The 5,991-nt window shown below is 45.6% G+C and overlaps 1 pseudogene; it reads right to left on the minus strand.

The window, feature by feature from the left end:
• Positions 1-5,873: 5,873 nt before the first annotated feature.
• LOC148539078 (5S ribosomal RNA) lies at positions 5,874-5,991 on the minus strand (annotated as a pseudogene).

A 5,991-nucleotide genomic window follows, 5' to 3' on the forward strand; every position in this document is an offset into this window, starting at 1 on the left:
AAGAACACCAGAATGGAGGCTAGAATTGGCCCCAGACCTTAGCATGGGTTCTCAAGGTAAGTCCATGACATCATGGGGCCGTTTGCAGCTGGTCAGTTAATATAGTTGGTATCTATACCCGGGGCCACAGTCTGTACAATGTCTTACAGCAGTGTTTCCCAAACTCATTCCTCAGGGATCACTAAAGCTGCATACACACACAACGATTTAGTTAATGAACGATTTTAGTAAATGAGTTTTTCCCTTGAAAAAATTAACTAAAATCGTTTACTAAAGTTGTTCATTTACTAAATGTAATGAACGATTTTTATGAACTACAAACGATTTTTGCATATTAACTTAATGAAAATCGTTGAGTTGACAAGTCTGACTGAACTACAAACTACAAACGTGAACGCGCATGAACAATAATCGTTCATCGTTTGACTCAGAAAGTGAACGATTTTTTCAAACGATTATCGTTAAACGATATCGTTAAACGATAATCATTCAAAAAATCGTTGTGTGTGTATGCACCTTAACAGTGCATGAATTCCAATTTTCCTAGTTGGTGCACAGGTGTATTCGTTACTGACCAACACATTTTAAAAGATCCGCAGGTGGAGATAATTATTTCACTTGTGATTTTGTGGGGATACCTGGAAAACATGAACTGTTAGTGCTCCCTGAGGAATGAGTTTGGGAAACACTGCCTTAGAGAAGCAGCGCATGGCTATTTACTTAGCACTGCCTATTCCTTTGCAAATGCACAACCTCAATTTCCTCCTCAATTTTATTCCCTCTCGCCATGTGTCTCTCTCTCCACTTTTATATGTGTTTCATCATCTATGTTTCTCTTTGCCTACACCCAATTGCTTGTCTATCTCTGACTCCACATTATGGGTGGCATATCTCTTTTTATCTCCCCCTTTTGTGTGTGTCCCCTTCACCTTCCTTCCCAACTATCCCCCCTCCCTTTTCTCCCATCTATCCTCACAACCCCCTGTCTAATTGCACCCTTTAATCTCCCCGTCATATTCCCCTTCTATATTCATAAAATGTCTTCTCCCTCTGTTGAAGCTTACAATGTGGTATACAGGACCAGTCCTGGTGTTGGCCGACCAGGTTTTGGGAAACAGGCACAACCGTGTCCAACAGAAGATAAACTAAAGATGGCCGGTATAAACAATTCTCTGATTTTTAATAATTTTTGGCCAAGCTTCTCAACAGTAAACTATTCATCCTGCTCAAACCTGTATTAGTGCTAATGGGATTTTAACACCACGCTGGTCAGGGTTCCTTGCTTGAACATCATACATATGCTAAAGGGCTGATAGAGCTTAAAACCCGTTGATAAATCAGTAGGGCTTTTTTTCCACTTCAAAGAACGACAGAAAGCAATAATTCCGCTATAGTCAGAGATCGCTGTGTAAGTATCATTATTAGCTTTCTATTACCTAGAATCTTTTTATCTTCTCCAAGAGCTCTCCTATCAATCTACAATGGCATGTGATCGTCCTTCCACAATAGCTTTGAATGAGGCCTAGGAAATTACTATTTGAGCAGGGAATTGGGACATGAAAAGTCAAGAAATGTACGAAAATACTAAAAAAAAAAAAAGCAGACGAAGCTTTAGAAGGTCCAGATCAGAAAGTCTACTCACAGTCTGCACACAGGATATAGGAACATGACTAGTATATACATTTCCCTGTCCTTGCCACAATTAAAAAGAGAAAAAAAATATCAGTAAAAGTCACAATGTTTTCATGTGTCAAATCAACAGGCAAAACGTGTCGGCTTAGATTATTCCTTACAGCTTGTAGGAACTAATAGGGAATACCTGCAGTACAAATATCAAAAGCTTCTGAGATGAAGCCACTGACAAGGACACAGGTAGATGGAGTAAATTAGTAGGTGAGGAGCAAAGGGAGCAAACTTTATAAAGAGTGGAGAAGTTGCCCAGAGCAACCAACCATGACTGGGACTGTCATGTTAAGAGAATATGTATGCACCCGCCCTCCACCCCCCCCCCTCCCGCCACAAACCCCCTGACTGCGGCCCACTAAGTCCCACCCACTGAAAGGGGTGAAGCTTTAAAGCAATGGGGCCCATCGGAGAATCACCCTGTCAGGCCTTGGGTTGAAGTACTTGAGAAGTACCGCACCTTCGAGAACAGGAGTCCACCCAGATCCAACTCCACTACTATAAGACAAGTAATAACAAACTATATAATAAGGATGTTATTTTAATTATAATCTATTTCCAAAAACACCTTTATTATATAAACAACAACTATCCTATACAAATGGACACAAATAGTACAAAGGGGCCAGGTTTGTGAGAGCGTACAATGTAAGGGGGCAATTCAACTGGAAGCAATGGGCGCAAAGTGCAGGAGAAACAGTGTGCCTGATTCAAACCTGCTCGCGAGCGCATAGCGTTCGCAAGCGGGTCGATGGTGAGGTATTGCACGGCGGGCGCATGCCCCGGAGCGAGAGAGAAATTCTCTCGCTCTGGGACTCACTACTAACGGGGCGGCTGTCGATGTTGATCGACAGCTCACCCCGTTTTGTAGGTGGGGAGGGGGGTGGCTACACAAAGGCGTTCCCGAAGGAACGCCTCCCATTAGTGGGAGGCACCACTGACATCACCAGTGATGTCAGTGGAGAGCTCCCTGCTCTGTTAGAGCAGGAAGCTGTCTGGGGCTTGCAACGGACGAGACCCTACCACAAGGATTTCGTCGCAACCATCACCTGGCCGCTCGCAAAAGCTGTGGGTGGTCACCCACACCTTAGCGAGCAGCCAGGAGGCCAAAACGAGAAAAAAAAAAACAGGATTTTGGTACTTACTGATAAATCCCTTTCTCCGATTCCACAGGGGACACTGGAGTTCAAGACAGTGGGGTATAGAGACGGTGGTAGAGTAGAGCCTGGCACTTTAAATAATTTAGAAGTGTGACTGGCTCCTCCCCCTCTATGCCCCATCAGCCCCAGTTTAAGAACTGAGCCCGAGAGGAGACGGAGGACAACAGAAAAACGAGAAGAAGACCACAGAACGGAACAAGACCGACTGAAGGAGAACAGAGGAACCCATTGCAGGGAACCCTGCAGTCACACAACCATATAAGGACCTAACAAAACGGCAGATACGTAGCGCTGGACGGGCGTCCAGTGTCCCCTATGGAATCGGAGAAAGGGATTTATCGGTAAGTACCAAAATCCTGTTTTCTCCTTCATCCACTAGGGGACACTGGAGTTCAAGACAGTGGGGACGTCCCAAAGCTAACCTCCCGGGTGGGAAGCGCTGAGAACTTGCTAAACCTGCGGAAAACCGAAACAGGAACCATAAGCCCAAGTGAAAAACAAGGGCTAAGGACAAGTGATGTAGAGCACAGGAGTCAATCAAAACTCCTCGCTAAACCGCCACACAAATTCCACAAAGTACAGAGTAAGTCGAATGGAACAGGAAAAACCACCATTCAGTGGACAACAGCAGACGAGATCCTCAGAACACCATAATCCCAGCTGAAAACAGAGCAACAGGACCCCTGTTCACAGTGAGTTTCAAAAAGATTCCATAGGAGAGGTGGTAACATGAGAAAAAAAAAAAAAACTCAAGAAACCTGTACCAGAGGGTAACACAGGAAAATGCAACGGCTCCCGACAGCAGAACACCAGCACTTCCAGAAATAAGCAAATCATATAGATGTACGTATAAAGATACCAATCTACAGAACAGAGCTGAGCCTGACTACTGACTTCTCGAACAAAGAGAACACCAGGAGTTAAAGCAAAGACCGAACAGTTTCCCCAGACACTTCGAGGTTCAACTAATCACAGGGTTTCCACCCTGCAACTGAAAAGAAAAACCCACAGCAACAAACCCCAAGAACGATAACTTCCAACATGATGGAAGTACGTAGTCAGAACCCGCTGTAGGCCCGAACACAGCATGAAAACAATCGGGATACCCTAGCAGTAAAAATCACGGATGTCACAGCCAGCCAGGGTGAGCGAGCTACCACTATAGGGAAGCCTCCCAAAAGCAAGGCTAGAGCACTAGGACAACCCTGAAAATACCCGTCGGTTACATGACAGTGTAATTAAAGTATCAACAGATACTGAACAGGAAAATCAACTAGGCCTTCTGTATGGAACATAGTGACCGTCATTAGTCCTTAGATGCACCTCAGTCCAGAACCGAAACCGATTCTATATTCTATTCGTATTACGAATCTCTGTTAGAACTATGAATCCACACGTCAGAAAAGCTCTCAAGTGTAGAGCCAATTGATATGAATGGATACCATGAAGGAGCGGATGGCTACTAGGACAGCTAGGGTGCAAAAAGGAGAATAACAGCTGTGTAATGTCAGGTTGCATTAATAGGAACACTGTCCTAAGCTGTAGTGGGGTAAGCTAACCACTACTTGTGAGCGACCAGAAACCCTCTGGGCGCTATGCCGAATGTCACGGACCGTTCCCATCTCACAGCAACCAGCCTCTTCAGGTAGAAAGAGGAGCTTTTGTGGACCAAGAACCCATGTTCTACAGCTTGGACTTCAGTCTGGAGATGTTGCCGTAGGACCTACTTTAAAAACTAGCAGAATGTTAATGAACCACATTCTAGCTTGTTCCATTAGGAATGCACAGAAAGATTACACATACTGTGTACCCCAAACCGGTCTGCTAGTATAATTATCCTTACATTAACAACATAATGGTGCAGCACATATTAGCCAAAAGGAGCAGAAATCAAAGGATAGCGTACACATAGGATATGACATATTTGATGCTGGATCACCACCAGTGACCCTATAGTGATCACAATGATAGGGATAATCAAAATTTGATTTCATGCTCACCAAAACAATACAACCCAGGCCAGACCCTGCCGATATCGGCGAGCGCCCCCCTGGCCTAAGGCATAGGAGCAACAACTACAGCCCAAATAAAACCCTGAGGATGGAATAGAACCTGGATCCTCCATGTTCTGATAGGGATATACCTAGGGCCACTGCTGTAGAGATTCATCTTACTGAAACAGCTTGTGCAGTCTGCGGCAACTCAATAATATGGAGTACTGGAATTTTTGCTGAGAAGGGTACCTGTACATAGACATAGAATGCGCTTGTAATCCCAATAGAGGATATAGGCCCTCATTCAGAGCCGTACGCTCTGAGCAGAGCGCACGCTCTGAATGAGGGCCGCCCTCCATAAAAATGGAGCGTCCTCCTGGACGCTCGTATAGCTGTGGGTCACCACCCACAGCCTATACGAGCGTGCATTTTGATGGCCGCGATGGTCGTGACCATCGAAACTGCGAGCCGGAGCCTGCGGTTGAGGCTTTCAACCGCAAGCTCCGGAGTGATTTTGGCTCTATCAGAGCCAAAATCACTCCCACTGACATCACTAGTGATGTCAGTGGGCCGGCTTCTGATGGGAGGCGTTCCCGTGGGAACGCCCCCGTCAGGGAGGCACGCCCCCGGCACGCCCACCAAAGGGGGCGTGCTGTCAATCAACATCGACAGCATGTCCCTTTTGATCAGACACAACGAGCGAAGGACTTTCCTTCACTCGTCGCGTCTGGAGCATGCGCACGACGGAGCTCCCTCCGTCGTGCGCATGCTCAGTGCAGAACATCGACCCACTTGCGAGCGGACAGCCGCTCGCGAGTGGGTCTGAATCAGGGCCATAGTCTTAACCCAATTAGGGTGGAACAGGTCTTTTTCGCTTATTAGGAAATATACATACAAGGAATGGGATGGGAAGTACAACTCTATGAAAAGAAGTTAGTACCAAGAAATCAGACTCCTGCACGAGGAGATCAGCATGCTTATATATATATATATATATATATATATATATTACCTAGATATAGCATTCTTATAGATAAGCCTCAGCACCTGGTATTCCCAGATGGTCTCCCATCCAAGTACTAACCAGGCATGACCATGCTTAGCTTCCGAGATCAGACAAGATCGGGCATTTTTAGGGTGGTGTGGCCGTAGGC

The sequence above is a fragment of the Taudactylus pleione genome, unplaced genomic scaffold, assembly GCF_031769625.1.
Source record: "Taudactylus pleione unplaced genomic scaffold, aTauple2 ptg000032l, whole genome shotgun sequence".
NCBI classification, from domain to species: domain Eukaryota; kingdom Metazoa; phylum Chordata; class Amphibia; order Anura; family Myobatrachidae; genus Taudactylus; species Taudactylus pleione.